This window comes from Gymnoscopelus microlampas (assembly GCF_963454915.1).
Source record: "Gymnoscopelus microlampas genome assembly, chromosome: 1".
Lineage (NCBI taxonomy): Eukaryota > Metazoa > Chordata > Actinopteri > Myctophiformes > Myctophidae > Gymnoscopelus > Gymnoscopelus microlampas.
The window spans coordinates 36,234,487-36,260,806 of NC_139962.1; positions in this window are offsets into that span (position 1 = coordinate 36,234,487).

Sequence of the window (26,320 nt, forward strand, 5' to 3'; positions counted from 1 at the left end):
ACAGTGCTTATGAGAAATGTGTACAGTGTAAACAGGCGTCAACAGTGAGTATCTCGATAATATGTACAGTCTATCAACAGAGAATATATAAATTAATATAGTACAGTCTCTCAGAGTTGGGGTGAAAATGGAATGAAATTCTTGATGGTAACCTAAAAGCCTAATAATTAGCGTTTGTGAGATGGTGATGAAAAACTCTATTTCTAGCCTTGATTGTCATCTCTGAAATTACTGATATTAAAATCTTCAAATCTTCAACTGGAGAAAATGCGTTCATTTGACAGACAGCTGATGTCTCCTCTTCTTCCCGGTACTGCGAACTGGCGCTGAATCTTTAAGTGGTACCGGCCCACTTTCACCCCTGATTGTAATGATAATACGTTTAATCTACATCATTGTTAATCAGGACATTGTATAATGTGCCTTAATATAATCTGCAGAATATCTAATGACAAAGGGCTAATCGTTTTATGGAGCATAGCTACAATGTGCAAAAAAACAAAACATCTCAGCATTGAAAAATCTCAACACATGAAAGCCTCAAACAGACACGGTAAACTAATGTTGACCGTCTTGGAGGAGAAAATGGCTCCTTAGTAAAGAGCTTCACAGGGGAAATCGGTTTTGTCTAAATCACAACAACATAATCAGCCATGTTCCTCTCTTCTGGGAGTGATGAGAGAGAGAGAGAGAGAGAGAGAGAGAGAGAGAGAGAGAGAGAGAGAGAGAGCTCAATTTCATGGGAAGGTAATCAGTCAGGGTGGTGAAGGATTATGCCTATGGCAGGAAAAATGGTATTATCAACAACTGACGCATTGTCACTCACATACACACACGCACACCACACATATGCACACAGACACACACATACTCACTCATGTGTCCCTTCCCTTCCCCCGTCAGGGTGATTCAGCGGCAGCTTCATTGTCTGACCATTTATTTCAGAGAACAGATGAGCGGTATACAGCAATAGTGCACACACACACACACACACACACACACACACACACACACACACACACACACACACACACACTAAGGCCCCTGTGCATGCACACACAATACATTTGTGCATAGTCCATGATTGTGGCAGTAGAGGAGGGTAGGGGCGGGGTAAAGTGTGTGTGTGTGTGTGTGTGTGTGTGTGTGTGTGTGTGTGTGTGTGTGTGTGTGTGTGTGTGTGTGTGTGTGTGTGTGTGTGTTGAGGGGGGGTGCAGGTCAGCTGCTGAGGGAGAGCAGAGGGGCGATAAGCACTCTGTGAGTGGCAAGTGAACACGGATAGCTTCACATCAACTGCCAATATGTTGCGCGGGGCTGGTAACAGGCAGGGGTCTCAGGGGAGGGCTGCGGCAGAGCAGGCCAGCGGCAGACGGAGAGGAAAACAATTTCTGGTGCCAATAACCCCGAGCGGCGCAGATGAAAAATGTTTTAATATTTGCAGCTGCTTTATGGCTGCTGCCGTGACAGTGATGGAGTCAATGTCAGCTTTTTCCTTTTAAATGTCATGCTCTGTCTGAGGCTGTCAGACTGCCTGCCATGTGCGTGTGTGTGTGTGTGTGTGTGTGTGTGTGTGTGTGTGTGTGTGTGTGTGTGTGTGTGTGTGTGTGTGTGTGTGTGTGTGTGTGTGTGTGTGTGTGTGTGTGTGTGTGTGTGTGTGTGTGTGTGTGTGTGTGTGTGTGTGTGTGTGGAATTGATCTTTTTCTCTTGTAAAGTGCCCAAATGTGAGACAGCCCCCTCCTCCTCCCTTTACAATTTGCCCCTAAACCACCCATTTGTGGTCCTTATCTTCCTCCTCCTCCCCCTGCCCCCCCCCCCCCCCCCCCCGCTTCCCTTCTCCTCCTACCACCGCCTCTCCCTCCCGCAATCCTCCAGTTGTCCATAAAGATGGCACACTCAGCTGTCAGATGAAACTCCCCAAACCCAGCAGCCATCATTTAGATAATCACTTTCTCCTCTTTGCATTTTATTTGGATTTGATTATTTTTCATCTGCGGCAAAGATGGAGGCCATAAATTAGATGGCGTCCCCCATGCCTCCCTGAAATCAAACATCCAGCCAGAATCACAGAATCAGCAAATAGAGAAAAGGGAGACAGTGAGAAAGAGATAGATAGAGAGGGAGAAAGGCTACAGGAATTCTTCTTGGGGTGGAACGTAACACAGGACATAGATAGCCATCAACAGCCATCAAGATTCAGTCATAAGTATTTAGTGTTGCCCCACATCACCTTACAGTACATTGTATTTCCCTTCCCCTTCGCCACAGTGTTTCGTAGTATATAATTCATCACAAATACAATTCAAAATGAATTTAGTAAAACTATACGTGAATCAAAAGCACAGCCTTTAACCAAATGAACCCTAGGGTCCCTATTCTGGGCATGTCATAATGGGCGAACAGTCAGTGAAAATAGGCGAACATTCAGTGAATAGCTGATCTACACACTCACAAAGTGTTGCAACTCCACTGGTGTAGAGGGAAAAAGGGAGGGAGCCAAGTATAGACCCCAGGGGACCCCGGTCAACAGAGTATGTAGGATTCAAGTGGATAAATTACACTTGAGAACTGAAACAAATTATATCCCATGTGATTATAATACATTATGTCCTTATGGTGTCTTATATAAGTAACAATGTAAGAATGGTGCTAATTGTGAATGAACAGCTTATAATCTTCGTGGCTAAGTGATGTCTAAAGTCATTCGAAACCACAGCTTGTCAAATCTTTGTTGGTTGAGCGTTTCCTATTGTTCCATGAACTGCTGTCGACCCTGCTGTGCTGACCCAGACTTGATCCCACTTAGGGGGTCAAAGGTTAGATCAGCTATTGTTAGCTCTCTCCACTCACCCCCCTGGTAATGTGTGTAATGCAGTAGGGTAGCTCTCTCCCGTCACCCCCTAGTAATTAGGGATGTTCGATATTATCGGCCTTTCAAAATTATCGGCCGATATTAGCATAAACATTTTATATTGGAAAATATCTGTATTGTTTTTAAAAAAAAAATACGTTTCAGGAGTTCTTACTGTATGGTGTGTGTGTGTTATGAAATGTGAGCTTACCATAGTCACAGTAATCCTTAATCATATTCCATCATATTCAAGGGCTTTTGCAGAGAAATAGACCCTATTCACACGGCGGCCATATTGGAATTTAACATTTACTTGTTGTTAACTAGTTGTAGGAACTATTGTTGTATTGTTGTATTGGGGTGCATTTCGCCTTTCCGACATGTCGCCTTTCCGACATGTCGCCTTTCCGACGTTAACGTTACGAACCCTATACCTAACCCTAACCCTAACCGCACGCGGAAGCCACTAGTCGGAGTGGCGAGATGTCGGAATGGAAGGAGCACCCCGTTGTATTGGATCTATTAGCTCGTGCTCATTTGATTTGGCTATTTTATCTCATGTGTTTATGAAAGTAGATAGCTGATATATTGCACTTTTACCTTAGCGCTAGGTATACTCTTGGTTGCTTGTTTTTACAGGAAATGCACTTAAGACCTCTGGTGATTAGTAGTTTCGTTCCCTACCTATGTTGAATGCACTTATTGTAAGTCGCTTTGGATAAAAGTGTCTGCTAAATGACTGTAATGTAATGTAATGTAATGTAATGTAATGTAACATTGAAAGTGCCGCCACCCAGGGTGGCTACTTTCATTGACTTCATAGAAACATGGCCGGCGTGTGAATATGGTCTATGAGACAGACTCCAGTCACTTTCAAATTAGAGAACTGCAGAGGGCAGGTGTGTGTGTCTGTGTCCACCTGGCGCTCGTTGACGCTCGTTAATGTTATAGGCATCAAGGCAATTATGCTTCTGCACTGTCAAATAGGCCACAATATCTAATCTAAGATTAGTGGGACTCATTCAAATGACCAGAAGTGAGCCCATAGGACTCACTTCATTGAAAACCTGACAACATCACTGTATTATATGAGATTTATTAGATATTATATTGATATTATAGCGATTTTATTTTATTAGATATGTGATGTTGTTACCTGACAATTAGTTGACCTTTGGTGAAAAAGCCTGCATATATCAGTATCAATTGATATTGGTATCGGAAATTAGGAGTTGGACAATATCGGAATATTGGATATCAATATCGGACATTCCTATTAGTAATGTATGTAATGCAGCAGGGTAGCTCTCTCCTCTCACCCCCTAGTAATGTATGTAATGCAGAAGGGTAGCTCTCTGCTCTCACCCCCTGGTAATGTGTGTAATGCAGTAGAGTACCATTTTACCACCCTGTTTATTTACATCCATGGGAACACGTCAATACCTTCAAATTTGCAATACAACATTGGAAAATAGGTTTTAAAAAAATGCAGCTTTTCGTCCACACCTCCATATCCTGCTGTCTGGCATCAATGTGTGGACAAGTCCAAGTGCTACAATGAGGGGGGAGGTCACAGAGGGGTTAGAAAGGTCAATGGAGTCTTTTGTGTGGTACTGTAAGTAAGGTTAAACTGTTTTAATATACTACTGTGGGTGTGTCAGTGTGTGACTCTGAGTGCTTGCTTGCATATATATATATATATATATATATATATATATATATATATATATATATATATATATATGAATATGTGCACGTGTGTGTGCATGCGTACGTGCATGCGTGTGTTGTGCACCAGTGTGTGCGCGTGTCTGGACCTGTAATTGTGTTCCTAAAGGGAAACGATGGTTTCAGTTAATGCCATTTGATCCATGGGCACTGAAGGACAGGGGTGACTGCAGGTTGGCTGCTCATTCGACCACCTGCAGAGTACTTCAGTTGGGGATGGGGGGGGGGGGGATGGGGGGGGGCTGGTTTGTAATCCAGTCCAGGCCTGTGGGCCCACCCAGGATACCATACCTCACCTCTAATACTGTAGCAAACTCTACCCTGATGCAGAACCCCTGCAGGAGGTGTAAGAGAGGCAGCAGTGGAAGGTAGGCTATACAGTACGTTCAGTATGCTACTGTATGTTATCTTGTAGTACACAATAACATTTACTTAAGTCAGAATCACAAATGGATAGATTAACCACGGAGGATACTCTGTGCATACTCTTCTTTCTGACCCCCCCTCCCTAAAGAAACAACTGAATGCAAAAAGGCTGCATTCAGTTTCAGAACAGTTCAATTTCAAAATGATCCCAAATTTGAAGGACAACAATTGAACAGTAGCACAAAATTGTGTCTGACATTATTAAATTATTGATGTAAAAGCGGTTTTAAGATATTTTACATATATTAAGGACAAAATAAAAAGCATTTCTGATCAGCAACAGTGCCAACAATGACCACACTTGCTGCAGTCCTCAAAAAAGTATTCATATCTGTAAATCTAACCTGATTGTCAGATTTTTCCAAGAACCAGAAAACATTGTATCAATAACATAAGTGACACACAATGGCGTGCACCATTCAAAATATATACAATATACAGTATGAGAATGGCTGCTACAATGTAATACAAAAGACTGGATGAAATAATACAGTAATGTCCCTTATATTTGGTTAGTTTAATAGATTAAACAAAATCCTTATCCACTTTCAACCTGGTGTCCCTATTTTGGGCACATAAAAAGAAAGAAAGAAAGAAAAGTAAATCAAAATGTTCAAATTCTTCTATAAAAAGAAAAAAAAAGACTGACATCGTGATTCGATAAATTGTGAGCTTGTAGATCAGCTATTTTTGCTAGTTCACACATGGAAACGTACAATAGGCCGGGCTTAAGTGGTTAACACACCTCTGCATAAAATAAAATACCCTCAATGCTGTTGTCTGTGCTGCTTTTATTTATGTTTTTAGTAATTTGTTTTCTCATACTGTAGTGCTTAGCTTTGTTTGAACTTTGTTTGAGCCACTGTTGCCACAGCCGTGTGTTCAGGCTGCCTCCACTGCATGGCCTAATTAAACTGCTTAATCAGTTAAAGACTCCAGCGAACACAGTTAAAGGGGAATTAAGCAGGAAGGAGAGATTGAACAGAGGAGAGCTGGAAGTGCTGAGGAGGATGCTTCGTCCGTCTCCTGTGTAAAATAAAAGAAGGGGATAGAGGCGAGGAGGGCAGGCCATTAAAAGTGAGCGGAGGGTGCCAAACTGTTTGCTGCTGTTCTGTTGTGGGTGAGCGAGCCAATCAAGACGCTTGTTTAAATGGAAAACAGGATGTCTCCACAAAGAGGCAAATTAAAAGCACTTTGCTCTGTTAAGCAGAAGGGAGACAAGGGAGAATAGGAATTAAGAAAAAGTAATAGAAAGACACTACTTCGCCATGGTGTCTCTCTCTCCCTCATCTTTTTCAGTCAATTATTTCTGGTCAATTATTGAAACTTGGGCATGACACAATATTTGTTATGATTATGATCAGTTGCATCACCAACATGAAGATTAAAATGCATTGTAGTCATTTAGCTAAATAACACATATAAGGCCAGTGTTTTACCGTATGTTTTACCATATCAATAGAAATGTCTACACGTTGCATCATAATGCTCTAATGCTCTAACAGTGTTATTCATGACAAAAGCAGTATTTCCATTTGAGAGCCAGGTGTAAAGAGGAGCTTAAATGTGAGGCTTAGTGAGACATAAGAACTGGGCAGTGTTACAAGTGTGCAGGTAGATTGACACACACACACACACACACACACACACACACACACACACACACACACACACACACACTCACACTCACACTCACACTCACACTCACACACACTCACACAGCTGAGTAATCTCCTGTTTTGCTGCAGGCTGCTCCTCTTCACTTCACTTTCCTCTCTTCTCTATACCTATCCTCGTTCCCTCCCCTTTCTTCACCTTTTCTCTCTTTTCTCTCTTCTCTCTTCTCTATTTTTCGAATTTCTCTTCTCTTCTCTTCTCTTCTCTTCTCTTCTCTTCTCTTCTCTTCTCTTCTCTTCTCTTCTCTTCTCTTCTCTTCTCTTCTCTTCTCTTCTCTTCTCTCTCCCCCTTTCCACAGATCCACATGGCTTCCTGGATGCTGCCCAAAATGATTCAGGCTCATTATGCAGGACACCCTATGGGGGGAGAAAACTGGAAGAGGAAGAGAAAAGGGGAGGCTAAGAGAGAGAGAGAGACTAAAAAAAAGAGAGAGAGAGAGAGAGAGAGAGAGAGAGAGGAGAGAGAGAGAGAGAGAGAGAGAGAGAGAGAGAGAGAGAGAGAGAGAGAGAGAGAGAGAGAGAGAGAGAGAGAGAGAGAGAGAGAGAGAGAGAGAGAGAGAGAGAGAGAGAGAGAGAGAGAGAGAGATGCAAGGAAGAGCCCATCAGCATCTGTTGGCCCCCAATGTAAGGCAGTGTTCCACGGACAGACAGACAGACGCACACATCCATGTTAAATAGCTTGGCATACTGTAGACTGACAAGAGTTGAAGCACAGTTGGATCTTCACTCAGTATCAACAAATGTCACACACACACAACATTCATAATTGCATTTGCACACACTTGCACCCACACACACACGCACAGGCACGCACGCACGCCAACACACACACCAACACACACGTGCACGCATATTGTTTGTGAAGTGTGTGTGTGTGTGTGTGTGAGTGAGTGTGTACATTTTAGCATGTGTCTACTCATGCATGCACATTTGTGTCACTGTGTATACGCATGTGTGTGCTTTTGTGTGCTTTTGCACGCGCGCGTGTGTGTGTGTGTGTGTGTGTGTGTGTGTGTGTGTGTGTGTGTGCGTGCGTGTGTGTGTGTGTGCATACACCTGTGTGTGTCAGGTGTTTGTGAGAGCGGAGGGAGGGGGCTGGGTGTTTTCTGAAGCCTGTCTGGCTGTGGCTGTCTCACTGGGGCATGGAAGTGTCATCTGTCCAGGCCTCAACACACACACACACACACACACACACACACACACACACACACACACACACACACACACACACACACACACACACACACACACACACACACACACACACACACAGAGGCCGGACCTGAACAGTGTGATGAGATGACAGCACACTCTGGGCTTTCTCTGTCTCCTCACTGCTGAGAAAGGGACAGACAGACAGACAGACAGACAGACAGACAGACAGACAGACAGACAGACAGACAGACAGACAGACAGACAGACAGACAGACAGACATACTGACTGTAGTGTACTAAGGTGATCAGACATGTATTATAGCCTAATTTTATTATGCATCCATGAAACTTGTGTAAAGCTGTACTGTGTGCAGTCATGTGAAGGTGGTGTCATGAGAAACAAAGTGACCTGGCTGGACATGGAACAGACAAATGATTTATGAGAACACATCAAAACGCGTTTCCTAATTATATGCACGGATAAAAGTTCAAGTTGATTTCAAAAGGTCCTGGAAATGTGATCTCCTCCAAACAGCTGCATTTTTCCATCAGTCTTTCTGTTCCTACTGTAAGAAAAGAAAAGAAAAGAAAAGAAAATGGCCAAGGTACATTCATAGGATGAAGCAAAGCTTGTAAGCTTTGCAGTCTGCATTGGTTTCCACGGCAGCGACTTGACAGACAGCTCCGCCGACAGCTGTGGGGGGAGGATATTATTTCCATCAGCTTTAAAAAAAAAAGAAACATTTGGTCAAGTAACGATGAGGAAAGACATGCAATAGGCAGAGTCAGAGAGAGAGAGAGAGAGAGAGAGAGAGAGAGAGAGAGAGAGTGCCTGCGGTTGTTGACGCACAGCAATTAATCTGAATTTTAATTATCGGACACATGACAAAAAGCCTTTGACAGCCTTCCTCTCTCTTTCCTTCCCTCCCTCCCTGTCCTGCTACCCCATCCCCATTCTTGTATGTGTCTGTCTTTTTTGGGGCCCCCTGCCACAGAGGATTCTGTCAGATGAACTTGAGGTAGAACGGAACACAAGCCCCAAGACTGACGCTGGCTAGCTAGCATTCTGCTAACAACAGCACAGTTGTAACGTCATGTACCAGACCCACAATACTGTCAGCTCACCGCCCCAGCGGCAGAAAGACATGAAGAGAGAACAAGACACAGTTAATTCTCTCTCTCTCTCTCTCTCTCTCTCTCTCTCTCTCTCTCTCTCTCTCTCTCTCTCTCTCTCTCTCTCTCTCTCTCTCTCTCTCTCTCTCTCATCATACACTCAGACAGACAAGGCTGTTTTGGTGAGCATGGCAGATGGTATTTGTTTCACTGTCTAGGGCTAAAGGGAAGTGTCAACTGGTATGTGGGGAGCCGAGGGTGGGTGGGTGTGAGGCCAGTGAGGTGAATTTCCTCAAGTTTGAAGTGGTGTGTTACTGCACATGTGTGTTTGTACTGTAGTTGAATATGTTTCTGATCAACTTTGAAATAAGGACATATCATATGCTGTATATAATTGCTTGTGGCACACACACTCAATTGAAACCCTGAGCATTGAATTGTGTCTTGTGTATGTGCGTGTGTATGGGCGTTTGGTTCATGCTCACTGGTGACAGCCCGGCCTTCCTTTCCTTGTTTTCCCAAAGAGCAGAGCGTGTTTTATATCAACCAGCACACTGTGCACTGACACTCAGACCTCATCAAAATAGTGCTGCATTTCAAATGTGTTTGCAATTTCGGCAAGACTGAGGGCCATGATTAGTGCTTCCCATCTGCTGAATGTGGCTGGCTAAAAACGTTAATGTTCAGTGGGTACAAGTTCTTAATCATGCATATTTGGTGTACCGAACCAACTGGAGTTCTTTGGCTCTTTTCCCCAACAGAACAATCATTGTAAAATTAAAACAAAATGCACACAATCTTACACATACCACAAGAACAGTTCTATGATAACTCTATATCTGAGCGAAACCTGGAAAGTTGATTTCGGTTCACACATATCTGGTATTGGCCGATTTTGATACTGATATTTAGAGAGACGATTTCATGTTCTTTCGCATCATATTACACATTTTATAAATGAGACACAAATTTACCGAACTTGTTATGTTCAATTTATATAACACAATGATATCCCAGTATAAATCACTCAAAACATTTGAAACACAAACATAGGAACATATGTGACACAGCACATGAAATAAGTGCTGTGGGGACACACATGCCAAGAGGAAAACTAAAATTAAAGAGTAAAAAACCTGCTTAGTCTTCTCTTCATAAACAGTCTCCTAACTTTTTAAAGGTGTCTTTACGTATGCTGATGCAGTTCTCAGAATCAGACAGTGGACAATCAGGTACAAGGAAGATGCAGAACAAAAGGCTATGGTCTTTTTTTCAGGTCTCCCTCTCAAAAAGTAGCCACAGCTCATCAACTACAACTAAGTAAGCTGAACACATCACACCAATTCTCAAATGTCTGCACTCGTTTTCAGTGAGTCATAGTGTTGAATTATATGCATTGCACATATAAATTATACAGTTTGACATCCAAAAGTGAGCCTGTTTGAGTGCCACCTAGCACTCTTTACACAGTCAAGCACCTCTTCCCTGCAATCTTGATAAACGTCATGGCGTAGTTTGCAGTGACAGTGACAACACAATGGCATTAAAGTTCAGCAGAGTACGAGTATGGCGTTACAAAATAGAATAATGTACTGTGGTGATATTTTCTTTTTTTTTTTCGTGGCAATGAGTATTATAATGGGTATTATAATGAAGAAAAACAAGAAATAGTTACAGTAAGCTATTCCTTCTATTGCAATCATTATCAAAATGAATATTTGTGATTATTTCCTTTGATGGTGATGCTCTGGAAAGAATGTGTGCTGCACTAGTATATGTATACTGTATGTATATATATATATATATATATATATATATATATATATATTTGATATAAACATAAACTGATTCATTAAATTCAATTTAGCTAGCATGAGAACAAGTTCATAATGGTGTGGCTTAGGTGTATTGCACCTTTCAAAACGGTTACAAAGTTCTGTACACATGAAGCAGAATACATATGAAACAACAGGAGACAGATACAAACATGTTAGATAAATTAAAATGCTGAGGAATTAACATTAAAAGCTTATACAAGTGAGTTTTGAGCAGGGTTTTAAAACAAGGGACAGACTCAGCAAGCCTGATCTCGAGGGGCATGGCACTCCAAAGTGTAGGAAATCTCATAGCAAAATCCTGGGCTCCTTAGACCTTTTGTATTTAAGAAGGTGTAGCTTTTTATATGCTGCCAATTTGTCAGTGTTTATCAGGGCATCTGTTCATCAAGATATCTTCACGTATAATTACACTTGCATTAAACGGAATCCACAAATATTGCTGGATGAAAAACAAGACAATAGTTCAAAACCTAGTGTATGGCTGGACCGAGTATACAATTCTGGATACAGGAAGCAGGGACACTCGACCGGTGTAACTTCGATGGTGTAACTTTATCACTTCACGTGAAGTGATAAAGTTACACGTTTTCGGATGTAAATGCCCATTGAGGTTCCGCAGTCCCAGTTGAATAGATCATCATAACACCAGCTGCAGTGTCAAATGATAAGAAAAGGTCAGTTATTCGGATAGACTGTCTACATCCAATAGCCTGGAGAGAATTGTTCAGCAATTGGCTAGCTCATTGTTAGGCCAACAGGCCCACCAATGGTGTAACTTCATCAGTCAGTGATTCTGTGACTCAGTCAGAGACAGAGACAGATATGTCGGGCTGGCCTCACTGTTGCAGTCCAGCAGAAAATAAAAAGTATTGCTTGACCTTGGCTACAAAAATGAGGGCATGTGTGAGGTCTATGTGCCTCTATGCATATTTAGAGGGCTTGAGTTGCAAGGAGTCCTTTGTTCTAACTTATGGCTCTCTTAGACATTTTATGAGGGAAGGTGGGGTTATTTGAGGATCAGAAAACAACATTTGGCTTTGGCTGACATTACTTGCAATCCATTATCCCCAATGACTCTCCTTAAAGGACCATTCCAGCAGTGTGACATGTTATTGACTACGACGCACGTTATATTTGACATTATTGCTGAGTATTTACTGCACTTTGCTTCATTTCCGTCAGTATAGCATGCAAATCAACTTGCAAATATTTGAAACCTGCTTGCGATAGGTAATCCAGCACAATGAAATGTCTGGTGAGTTAATCTTTTTATGATTTTGTCATGAATTTGTCATGAATTCAAATGTGCAATTACTTACTATTGTTGTGTTTGATAATGTTTCAATGACTATGGAGAAAATGTAAAAATATATGAAATCTACTAATGTGTAAAAACAATATGTATACAGTATGTTTATGTATAATATAGCCTACTGTATGTCTGAAGCTGTGAATGGACTATGACATAGTGATGGTGGTGCAGTCCATAAAGTCGATTCTAACTGAACATGTACAGCAGAGTTTCTGTCTTTCCCTCTCTCTAGATCTTAAAAGTGCAACGTTCTTGCACTAGATCAGCCCGAGAAGAAGATTTGTGAGTGCCAGTTCATGACACGTCTTCCTGCCTCCTCTCTCCCCCTCACTCTGTCGTCCCACCCATCCTATGACTTGTAACCCCTCACCCCCACACTCACCCACCCCCTTCCCTACAGACCTCTCTCTCTCTCTCTCTCTCTCTCTCTCTCTCTCTCTCTCTCTCTCTCTCTCTCTCTCTCTCTCTCTCTGTCTCTCTATCGAGGGAGAAGAGAGACATGCTGATTTACGAGTGCTTAGCTCTCTAATTCTCCCCTGTGCTGGGTGTGGGGGTGCCTGCGAAGGGGGTGGGGGCATGTTTCTGTCAGTGTTTGGCTGACGTGCGTGTCTGTCGCTGATGTGTAGGATGTGGTGGGCCTCGCCTCCGTCTGGAAATTTATGGCCGGGTAAATGCACACATTTGTGCATACAAACACACGTGTGTGTGTGTGTACTCGCCCACTTTTGCACATCAGCAGGAGGTAAGTCGATAGCTCAATGGTCACAGTGGGACCATGCACTACATGTCCTTCCTACTGCTCCCCACGCCCTCCACACACACGCACACGCACGCGCACGCGCACGCACGCGCACGCGTACGCGTACACACACACACACGCACGCACTCACGCACGCACGCACTCACGCACGCACGCACGCACGCACGCACGCACGCGCGCACACACACACACACACACACACACACACACACACACACACACACACACACACACACACACACACACACACACACACACACACACACACACACACACACATACTGTAGATAAAGACACAGACACACTTTAACACACACTTGTGAACAATGAACCAGAGAAATGGACAGAATAATATTTATGGGATTCTTTTCAAATGAAGTCAAGGGTTCTGAAGACAACATTGGCAGGGGCTGTTGTGACATAAATCTCCGATATTATAAATTATTAAGGCCCGATTATGTTGCACAAGAGCTGAGAATTCCTAGGTGTCGCTGGAGCAAAGTATGTATCAAGTGTAAACTCACTGAGCATTTTGACCACCACTTGATGTGAGCGAATCAAACCCGTTTTAGCTTATGCATCATAGGTGCTTCAACACAAGAGAGATGAGAATAAAACAGCAATGAAACATGTGAGAGAACATTTACATCTTAATGTCCTCTTTCAAACAATTGAATCAGTGTACAACTGGGTGAGGCGGCGAGGTGCAACTGCTGAAGTAAGTGTGTGTGTGTGTGTGTGTGTGTGTGTGTGTGTGTGTGTGTGTGTGTGTGTGTGTGTGTGTGTGTGTGTGTGTGTGTGTGTGTGTGTGTGTGTGTGTGTGTGTGTGTGTGTGTGTGTGTGTGTGCGTGCGTGCGTGCGTGCGTGCGTGCGTGCGTGCGTGCGTGCGTGTGTGCGTGCAGCAGGCTTGGCGACCAAAACGTGGGAGTCCAGGGCTGCTGATAAAAACTCTTGCCGCTCTGCAGTATATGACACTGCCGTGAAGCTCAGCAACATCAAGCAGACAGCTGTAATGCACAAACGCGCTCGTCGAAAGGGTGATACATCCACCCAGACCTCTACCACAGCCCCCCATCAGGCCAGGAGTTCAAGTGCACCAGTTGCCAAAAAATCTGTCGGTTAAGGATTGGCTTATATGGACATCAACGTGTCTGCCTCAAAGCAAAACAAAAGGACCCCAAAGTCTAAACTGCTCCAATGATCTTCACAAGCGAAGAACCAGCCATCGTGTGTGTGTGTGTGTGCGCACACGCATGAGCGTGCAAGCGTGCCAAGTCTCTGCTGTGATCTAGTGCCATTTGAATCATGGCTTGATGTGCCACGCAAGCCATCGCTACGTGTGACGGGACACATGAGAAACAGCTAATTTTGCACAATTGACTGGCTAACCTTTTTGGTTCAGTGGAATTACGGCCTGATTAATCAGCCATGATTAGCATTTAGCAGGGCCCGGGTGAATAGCTGGGGCCCCTGATGCGTCCCCTTATTTATTTATATACCTTCAGTCTTCTCCCTGGACCTGCATTCCTGCGTTTTTCTAACACATTAAGCTGCCAGTCCTGTCAACTTGACAGGGTCAGCACCGCCGTTCATTACAGGACCCGACGAGGCAGGAGACGAGGCGAGAGACCCGTTGGAAAGTCTCAGTGTTTATGCTCATTCTCCCCCCTCCTGGTCTCTCTCTCTCTCTCTCTCTCTCTCTCTCTCTCTCTCTCTCTCTCTCTCTCCTGCTCTCTCTCTCTCTCGCTCCCACTCTTTCTTTGGCTTTCTTGTCTCACTGCCTTGCAATCTGTGACATGTGCATACTGTATGACTGCTCATGTTCTGATGTGGACCTATGTTTAAAAACAAACCAAATGTCTATCGCTTTGTGTCTCTTCCTGTCTCTCTGCAATGTCATTACCGTACAAACGTCCTCCACTCTGTCTCTGCCTGTTTGTCCCTCTGTCTGTCCTTCTTGTATGACCATCTGTTTTGTCCCCCTCTATCTCTCTCTCTCTACGTTGCTCTCCCTCTTTCCCTACCTTCCTTCCTCTCTCCCTACCTTTCTCCGTCTCTGTCTCATTACTCCTCAGTTCTCGGTACTGAGCTGTAATAGTGGCGGCTGGCCCTGGGTGGCGATGCTGCGTTCTCTCCTAGGAGTTGAGCAGACCTGGAAATATGGCTGCCGGGAGAGGAGGTGGCAGATGGCTGACAAGGCATTTTTACCCATAACGCCCCAGTAAAACTTTAACTCCCAAGATTTAGTGCTAGCGCTCTGCACTTAGCAAGCTGCAGCCGCTGGCATATTTTTTCAAAAGTCCCAAACTGATGGTTTTGCAAGCTGCGCATAAACATGCTTTATTGATTGCGCTGTTAAAAGATTCAAAGGGTCAGTATCATTTAGCAAAAGACAGTTTTAGAGGACAAATAAAAGCTAAAAATTGCTCAAACGTTGGGGCGGGCATCATTGATTTTTAGAGGAAAACAGAAAAAGCCAAATTAAATTATTCATCGTGTCATAATATTGACTGATGAGGATGCTGGACGATAATTTAGAAATTTAAGGGTTCCTAGGCAACAATGGCAATTAGGCCATTTAATTCACCCAGTTACAATCTCTAAGGGCCTGGCTAGAGTCATATCTCTTTATTTGTCTGGGAAAAGAACACCATGAAAGTCATTCTCACTTACAGAATTGTCCAAAGACAAAGCTTTGCACTGATGCAGCCCACAAGGTCTGGCATGGTTTGTTTCTAAACAAGATTTTCTGTTTAATTGACCGATGACATCTTGTCCATCTTGTCATTTTGATCAATACAAAATTCTCCATTTACTTCCTGAAGTCTAATGTGTATGATAACATCTCAATGTTGACTATATTGTCAGTGCCGGGCTGCACATTGTATGTGCTGACTGCTGGGTTGTTGCAGGGATAATTGGACCCACGGTGGCTGTAAGGTTGGCAGGAAGACTGGAGAAGCTTAGAAAAGCCAAAGCAAGACACCCGAGAGAGAGAGAGAGAGAGAGAGAGAGAGAGAGAGAGAGAGAGAGAGAGAGAGAGAGAGAGAGAGAGAGAGAGAGAGAGAGAGAGAGAGAGAGAGAGAGAGAGAGAGAGAGAGAGAGAGAGAGAGAGAGAGAGAGAGAGAGAGAGAGAGAGAGAGAGAGAGAGAGAGAGAGAGAGAGAGAGATAGGCATAGAGAGAGAGAGAGAGAGAGATAGGCATAGAGAGAGAGGAAGAGATAGGCATAGAGAGAGAGGAAGAGATCGAGAAGTCAGATCTGGACCTAACGTGCCGTATGGTGGTCCCGAACGAGGTGATATTATGAGACTCAGGTGACACAGGCACACATCTGTGCCCACCAGCCATGCAGGCTGGGTTCATATTGTGTGTGTGGTTTGTGTGAGGTTGTGTATTTGTGTGCCTGTGTCCATGTGTGATTTTTTATTTTTTCTTGTTTGTGTTTATGGCACACATCTGCCAGTTTCTATGCCAGGGACCTGTAAAACCAGGGAATGGAATATCAGTCGTAACCGAGAGAGAAAGAGAGAGAGAGACAGAGAGAGTGAGAGAGAGAGAGAACCAACTCCCTCTTGTTCTTCATAATCTTCTAACCGTCCATTGTGGAAGACCCTTTCCTGTTCAACACCAGAGTAAAGATACATATATATATTTAAAAAATCACACCTGTGTGAAGGTAGCGGCGCCTTTGATATATTTTGTCATAGATATGTGTTTCTACTAGAGAAACAATATTAAATCTCTGTAAATTTATTTCAAGGCTTCCAGTGGCACTAAATAGTGCCAACATCACTCTTTGAGCTCATTTGTGGGTCAATGACTGCGTTTTTCGGCTGCCGAATGAAAGGACTCTTGGACACTAGATCTCCTTTGTCAAACCATTCTCGCATAACGGATGACTGGATCCCCGAACTCAGACTTTCTATTACTTCACCCTTCGTCTGTTCATCATTCAAAGATTGTATTTGAACATTACGTTCTTGTATCTTTCTCTTTCTATTCGTCATATTGGGAAGAATCTTGGACAGATCCCAAGATTCCCAAGATAAAGTTAAATTGAGGATCTAACTTTAAATAACTTACCTAGAAGGAGACTTTAGACAAATGAATAATAAAATGAAATTATTAAATATTTCTAGATATTACTCATTGTTTATTTAGTCATTGTTTATATAGACATCTAATTCTATATTCATGACATCATAGTGATGTCATGAATAGTAACATAGTGATGTCATGAATAGTGACCAATCAGAACGTTGACGGACCTGACCAATCAGAACGTTGACGGACCTGACCAATCAGAACCTTGGCGAGCCTGACCAATCAGAACGTTGACGGACCTGACCAATCAGAACCTTGGCGAGCCCGACCAATCAGAACGTTGACGCAAAAGCCAGGTATAGAGGGCTAATATCCGCTCTATACCTAAAGGTATAGAGCGGCTAGCGCCGCTAAAAATAGAGAGCATATTCAGAGAGGCAACATGGGGAAATAGGGCCTTAGCTCTGCTGCATCCTGAGAGTTAATTTATTTAACTCTTAAGAGTGTACCTGTGTGTACACAGTGTATGTGGCCTGGACGGTTGGCGTAACCGTCCGGGCACCTGACCTGGGTGTGTCGTGGGTTCGACTCCCGATCCCGACGACCTTTGCTGCGTGTCACCCCCCCATCTCTCTCCCCATTTCCTGTCGGTCTACTGTTCTTATCAATAAAGGCAGAAAAAGCCACAAAAAAAGAGTGTACATGTAACTTAGTTGCATGCTGGTGTTGTGTACCTTAAATAGCTGATCTACGGACTCACAACGCATCACAGCACGCTGCAAGTGTACATTGAACTCTGAGAATTTAAAAATCAACCTTTGGTTTTCAACCCTTATGGTTTTTATTATTCATACAGAAACCTTGTATCTCCATATTTTAACGTTTTTTTTTCTCGTAAATGAATGCCCTACTTCATCATACAATATCACGCAAAAGTGGAAGCTCAAGACCCGTTTCATTGCAGCTCGTTGTGAGCTTTTAGATCTGCTATTTTCACTATTTAAGACATACAAGGTTTCCACTCGACAGCAACTATATATATAATCCTGTATGGGCTATTATGAGTGGTAGCATTTAAAGACTGTGGTGCAACTCCAGTGGACATCAGCAGTACTTACCTCAGAAGGGCCCCTTTCAGCCAGAGACAGAGAGCAATGAGCCCAGCTCGCCAGCTCCAAACAGCACACAGGATCCAGTGCTTTATCTCCACGCATTAACATGATAGAAAAATATGAATACTGGAATCTTATCGCGGCCACACTTTATAAAAAGCATTCATCATAAGGCGCCTTATGTATTTATCATGTCAGTGGGGGGAGGGGGACGGTGTGGCTGAGATCCCATTTTAAGCCGGGCAATGGTGGTCAAAGCAAGGCAGGCTGCTTGCATTGTCCACATCATATATAAATGTATATATATATATATATATATATATATATATATATATATATATATATATACGCGTGCGTGCGCACACACACACACACACACACACACACACACACACACACACACACACACACACACAGAGAGAGTACAAAAAAAGGCATTAAAAATAGAATAAAATTCCTGTACCCCCGTTCCACTTCTAGTTACCAGCTTGGATCTGAAATTAACTCGTGCTCCCAAGCCAGCAGACTTAATAGGATAAAAATATAAAGGAATATAAAAATGGACCTCCTTGGGATCGGGTGAGATTTACAGTATGTATTAACCGAGTGTGAAGCAGTGATGTACAGACTGATAAATGTGCTGGAATTACTCAATTCTTTCTCTTTTAATAATTCTGTCATCCTCACACGCCATTTGACCATTACGCTATTGAAGTCATTTTTTTTAGAAATAGGTAATATCATCAGTCATTATAATCATTTAATACATCTTTTCCCTCCACTCTCCATCCTTTTACTTTTAACTCCTAAACTGGTGCCAATGCCTGGATCTGGTGCTTCCTCATGAAAATGCATTTACTGTGCTGGCGGTGGCAGTGGGCTGTTCGCCATATAGAACTGTATACAGGACTAGATATGGGTGGTATGGAACTGTTTACAAAGCCACTAAAGGGAATTTACAAATGGAGTGTTCGGGTCATGAATCCACTTTGTCTAGATCTTTCTGCTTCTGATTCATGGCTTTGTAGGAGAGAGAAAGTTAACAATGTGGTGGAAGCGTTGTAACTCATACTGTACGGCTTACAGTAGCTGCCTTTATAATGGAGCTATCATTGGAGGGGGAGGTGGGGGTATCAACACAATGCATTCCCAAGACATGATCGCAGCCAACATTTGTTTTCCCTCTCAACTGATTGTACACACATCTGTTTTATTTTATCAATTTTGAATTTGTGAAGATTATACATTTTGTGATGGGACTGGTGTAGTCGGCTACATGTGATGCTGTTGATATAGTAACATTATTAATATATACTATATCATTGGCATCTTTGTAGATAAACATGAAGTACTAAAGTAGCAAAAAACAGAAACACACAGTAAAATCAAAGTGTTACATGTATATTCACAGAGTTAAATGTAGTGGTGGAAAGTACATTTACTCAAGTATTGTACTTACCCCATAAGTACAATTTTGAGGTATTTCTTTACTTTACTGGAGTACTTCCAATTGTCTAGAATTTAACTTCTTCTCCACTACATCTCAAAGGCAAATATTGTACTTTTACTCCACTATAATTATATAAGACATTAGTTAATTACTTTGTAGATTTTGATTGTTATTACAAAACCACTTCAGACCTATATACTGTATATACTTTGGCAATTTGAAAATAGCAGATCTACAAGCTCACAACGCAATGCGTTACAACGCAATACGTCACAAAGCGATGCCTAGTGAGCTTGTAGATCTATTTTTATACATTTTATGCATTTCTGCATAATAAGTACTTTTACTTTTGTATTTTATTATTAATTAAGTATATTTTGATGACAACACTTTTTTAACAGACTATTTCTACAATAGGGTATTGATACTTTTACTTAAAAGTGAAAAATGTGAGTACTTCCATCACTCGTTAAATGAACACTGAGGATTTTACAGTGCAGAACACGAGGCACTGTTGCATAAGTGATACTGCAGCACAAAGCCGTACTGTACTGTATATATGTGTGCTCACACCTCTTCTTAGATGTTGGAGAACTGTACACAGTTAATCTTCCTCCCCTCTGGTTTGATTGTGCAAGCTAAATACAAGGGGACTTAATCAAGCTTAAAAATAACAAACAAACAAATAAAAGAGAGGTCCTGGGAGAACTCATTAGAAGCCTTGTCAAATTCCAAGAGACTACATAATTATTATACCAAAATAAAAATGCAGAGCTATTTCATTTGTATTTGCCTCTGTTGTTTGAATTACTGCTGAACTAAGGTCATTGAAACTTTCACTCTTCCCTTTGAAAAGTTTGATTTAGCAATGCTCACACATTGTCAGAGAAACCCCCCTCTCACCTTCCTGCCTCTACGGCGGTAACATGGAAGCTGTGTGTGTGTGTGTGTGTGTGTGTGTGTGTGTGTGTGTGTGTGTGTGTGTGTGTGTGTGTGTGTGTGTGTGTGTGTGTGTGTGTGTGTGTGTGTGTGTGTGTGTGTGTGTGTGTGTGTGTGTGTGTGCGTGCGTGCGTGCGTGCGTGCGTGCGTGCGTGCGTGCGTGCGTGCGTGCGTGCGTGCGTGCGTGCGTGCGTGCGTGCGTGCGTGCGTGCGTGCGTGCGTGCGTGCGTGTGTGTTTGTGCGTGCGCGTGTATCTTGCACAATCAAAGCATGAACCCATGCTTATGCTGATTCCATTGATTGGAGCGGAGAAAGGGAAAGATGAAAAACACATGCACTTCCTCCCCTTCATTAAAAGGCACAAAATCAGGGCCCTGTTGACAAGGAAATGAAACAAGTTGGGGCAAATTTCTATAAATAAATCTTTCTTTTTTTGTCATTTTAATTACTGGATCAACAGCGGCTCAGATGAACGGCCCAACCATCAATCTTTAATTAATGTCACGCTTTGCGGATTGCTGCGATGCTGGGCCTGATTGAAAAATAAGCCCAATGATATTTCTATTAGAGTTTGTTTTATTAATAACGTGTCAGGGCTTTAAAAACATGTCGTGGAGGGAGCCAATCACAGGGAAAAGATAGACAGCTTTTACATAGCGCTCTGAGAGGCACACACTTACACAGATCTGCTTAATTATTTCTTTCCTCTTCCATATTTTTAACCCTTCCATATGCCTTTGCAGTTTAGGTTTTTAGACTGTTCTGCCTTTATCCTGAGAAACCTCACTTAGTCAAGGGGGGATTCTCCTTTGGCTGAGTGATACATGTTTCAGGTTATTACATTTCTATATCTATTCTTCTAGTACGTACATTTGAAGTTGTGTGCATGCCTCTGTGGGTCTGTCTGTCTGTCTGTCTGTCTGTCTGTCTGTCTGTCTGTCACTGGCCTCGAACCCACCCTATAACCAGGGCGACGCTGGGTCCCGATATGAAAGACTGACACACACACACACACACACACACACACACACACACACACACACACACACACACACACACACACACACACACACTAACTACGTACAGTATCATAGTACATGACATCATAGTACTGATGTCAGAGCGGACTCACAATATACAGTATACAATACTTTTAGACTGGCCGACAAGAAGCCTGCTCTGTGTACTGACAATCTATAAGCTGATGATGCATAACTTTTCTCTAGCTATACATTTCAGGAATCTGTGTGTTTGTCTGTTTCTTTATGCCAAATATGGAGATGACTGGCATCATAGTATCAACATCATAATTGGCTGCTGTCATAGACTGGCCTCCAACGTCTTTAATGGTACAATAACGTCACTGCCACGAACAGGTGCTGGCTGTCGCCCAAATATTCCTATTTGACCTGTCCTGTCTTCTCTTTGTCTTCTGCCTCCACCACATCCCCTGCGGCTAAACCTATATTTGGTCTCAATGTGACTCAATAATGATAGTCACAATCTGTCACCCACAACTACTGTAAACACCGTAAGGACAGCATTTACAGTTGTGATTAGCATCTCTTGAAAAAAAATACAGCATAATAATCAAAAGTTTGCAGGATATTATACAGCACTTGAAGACAATTTGAGTCATGACCCTATTTCTTCAACACCTCTTCCACCTTTCTTTGTTGTTTAACGGAGGAATCTGCCACTAATGCTCTTGACCTGGATGCTACATGTTTGTGTTGTCGGGGGCAATCCTTCTTCCATCCCTCCCAAGATGAGCCGTGGCGGTTTATTTTTAAGTCATCAATTACTCAAACTTGGCCCCGGCTATCTCTCCCTTACCATCTGGGCACCACACCTCTCCGTCCCGGGGCCCCGGCGCAGTATAATGACAACCTTCTTCTCTGCCATTAATTTACGAGCACGCTGAGTCGTTTTTCACGGCTTATCATGCACCGCCATTTGATCTTGCTGTATCTTTCTTCTTTTTTTCTGTTATTTTCCCTCCCTTTTTTCAGAGCCGCTTACCCCTGTGTCTGCATGTACACCGGTACATAAATCTTTCAGTCTCGCTCCCTGTCACAGCAGGATGCACCAGCACAGCTGAGGTTGTTGTTGTCACCCACTCTGCGTATTTGTTCTCCAACAAAAAGGCCAAAAAAAAAAGAAGAATGTGAGAGGAGGCGAGAAGTTGAGATAGGTACAGTAAAGTGACCTCTTGTAGGATGAACAGAGCAAATATCAGATCAATTCAGTCAGATGAGGTCAACCACATGAACCCTATCATCCCTATTCTGGCCATGTCAGAGTAGGTGAACATTCGGCCAAAATAGGTGAACACTTGGCGTTGTGAGCTGGTAGATCTGCAATTATAGATGTTTGACATACAACAACGTATATAAGTTGATGTCTCCCTCCCTCTGATGTGTTTTCTTTTGAAATGTAACAATATTCTATCTGCATCTAGTCAATGATTTGCATCACGCTGCTTGGCTTGCCCCTCATCATTTATCCACTGATAAAACATAAAAATGAATTTGTCTTCCTGGAATGCAATCATTTATGTGTCAAGGCATCAAATACGTGCTTGTGTGAATGGGGTAGTATAGAGATTAAGAGTGCTTGTGAGACTGATTTGTGCGTGTTAAGAGCACATACTGTTTTGCGGCAGCCATACAGGAGCACTTTGCATAGGGCTATTTTCCTGTTCATCTCCCAGTTATTTTGGTTCCTAATGAAATCACACACAAATCGCCCAAAGTGCTGACAACACAAGCTTCAAGGCCTGAAAGCCAATCCTCTCAGGACTTCGTTTAGATAGGGGGTAAAAGAGGCTCTCTAACTAGATTTGATTCTGTTGTCCTATTCGCATTTCAACCAGCCAACCGGAAAGTTGTGAGGAGAAAAAAAAACATCATGCACTTTTAAAAAATACAAACGACAAATACACAAGTGACTTAATTTAAGCCTGGTGAAAAGCTGGAGAGAGAGGGAAAGAGGGAAGAAGGAATGTAAAAGAAGGGGGGCCGTCCACGCATTGGTAAACTTCTTTGCATCTCACACTATGGCCGTGGCTATATTTCCTCTCCAAAATGACACTTTAATTAAACAAATTACTGCGCCTCGGGAAAAGGACCTTCAAGAACGCGATAAGGCCTCGGGGAGATAAAAGCCTTATAGACTGTGTTTATCAGAGACGCGGGGGTTTAAACCTTTAATAGGTAATGCCCAGATAAGTAAGCCTTTGTGGTGTAACTGGCGCAGAGATATTTTACACAGAGGAGCTTACTCAAGAGGGAGAGGGGGAAACGCAGCTGGATCAAACCATCGACTTAAAAGAGTCTCTGATTATGAACAGCACACTGCAAAATCCTAAGTGTGAATCCAATGCTGAGAAGGTAAAAATACCCCCTTATGGGTTCCATCTTTACTCCCTCAGAGTTAACTTAAAACTCACGATTTTACAGTGCAGAGAAGGGGGAAGGGGGACACACCAAAAAAGTGGCCATTCTCTAAACTCCCCGCTTTTATTTAGTCCGATATTTTTGTTTTCATTAAAGCTACCGAGAAAGAAATGCTTGCATTCTGTTTTCTAGTCGGTTTAACCCTGGCTAGTGAGCCATGTGCCGTTTTCCTTATTAACACACTGGCTTGTGTGATAAGAGTCTTAACATTTTTTATGGATTTACATGGGTACAAACATTGTATGGTGTGCATTCTGCTGCTAGATATTACCTGTCATGTCACAAGTTCATAAACAGTAAGAGGATGAAACTTTCCTTGTGGTTTTGATAACAAAGTACAGTATCAACACCAGAATGGGATATTAAAATAAGGCAATATGAGAAAAAAAAAATACACAAATAAAGTTCCTCATTACCCCACACATATTTTGTTAAATGCTGTTATGGCCAGCCGAATTTCATTTTGTATTATTGCTATAATTATTTTGTATTTAGATTAATTATATTATTTGGTAGTACATTGTACAGTAGTATTTGTGTGTGTTGCATAATAGTCTCAAAACCCATCTCCCAATGAAATGAAAGCAGGTGAACACATTAACCGGAGCGATAAGAAGAGGAGAGCACACACATCTCCATCTACATGAATTTCAGGCCAGCCACTCCTTTCGTGCTTTTGTTACTTGAGTGAAAACTCACTTTAATTGATGTAATTACATTGTTCATGATAACCACATCAGACAACACAGACAGAGGGAGTAGACGATTAAGGCAGTGATGATGTCATGGGTATTTGACATCAGCGTAAATGCTGGCAGGTCAAATTACAGGCTTAGACAGTGGTCCTGCTGGGCTGGAGAAGGAGGGGCGGTGCGGTGGGCAGTCAGAGGGGTTTGGGGGAGAACTAGACCCTCTCTGAACGGAAGGCCTGCTGCCGCTGTGCATGTGGTTTAGGTTAGAGGAGCATGTGGTATGAGGCTAACGCTACAAGACACCATTAACCTGGCGCTACATGTCTGCAGAGCAGCCACTCTCTCAGGGAGAGAGGGAAGAAAGAAAGAAAGAAAGAAAGAAAGAAAGACAGAAAGAAAGAAAGAACATATACTGTACAGTATTATCACACATTTAATTTAGTGCACGCCCCAACCCTGCCCACGCAGCAAACACACACCAAAGAACTTAACAGACCCCCCAACGCACGCACGCACGCACGCACGCACGCACGCACGCACGCACGCACGCACGCACGCACGCACGCACGCACACACACACACACACACACACACACACACACACACACACACACACACACACACACACTCACAAACTCCCCAAGGGGACAGGAAGAGTGTTGAAGAACCTCAGATCACTTCCTGTACAAATTCTGCTCGTTTGTGTGAGTGTGTGTGCATACATACAGTGTGTGTGTGTGTGTGTGTGTGTGTGTGTGTGTGTGTGTGTGTGTGTGTGTGTGTGTGTGTGGGGGTGGGTGGGTGGGTGGGTGTGTGTTTCTGCCTGTAGATTCCAATGCATTTGCAGATGTGTGTGGAGTGGAGGGGGGGGGGGGGCTCTCTTATTGGTTTACCTACCCAGAATCCGTTCTGCTGTAGAGGTCACGGACCACCATGGAGCATGTTCAAAGACCATGGTGGTTATGGGAAATGATCCGTCTCTGTACATGTTTTCCCCTTATTTTATTTCCCTGCTTCAGACATTTTTAACCATAGGAAGTTAGAACTATGATCACGTTCGAGACCAAAAAAGCCCTAGCAGTTGCACACACTCGCTGTCGGGCTTCTCATCAGACTACGATGTAAATCATTTTCATTTCAGTCTTTTAAGCATCATCCTCGGTTCCCCCAACGGAGGGGCTGTCTTTACCAAGCATATTACTGAATAGAGAAAGTGTACAATCAAACCGTTTCCCCCTTTCCAATCACGTGTATCCATAACTGTGGAGATGAAAGCAGAGCGAGAGAAGAAAGTCTTGGTTTGTCAATGGCAGTCCTGGTCACAGACAGTCCCCTGCCTGTCACATACCTGCTGCTGCCACTTCCCTTTAGCATAAGCAAGCGTGAAATGTTTACTTGAACACATTTCTGAGGGAGAGCGTGGAATAGGAGCTGGCACGGGCTGCATAGGAGGTACGCCGATGTGACAGATATATAAAACAGGGTGAAAGAGAGAATGTGGAGGATGAGAGAAGGTGAGGGGAGAGAGAGGGACAGTGTGTGAAGAGACCGAGAGAATGAAGAAAAGACAGGGAGAGAGAGAGAGAGAGGGTGCACATGCACACACACATAAGAGTGTTTTGAGAAAGAGAGCAACTGCCACTTGCCATTTGCGGCCGAGGTATGTCTCCAGAGCAGGATAAATCCAACGTGATGCGCCCGTCCTTGTGCCTTCAAAGCGGCCAGGCATTGGCATGCCGTTCACGTCACGGGACAGGCACACATTAGC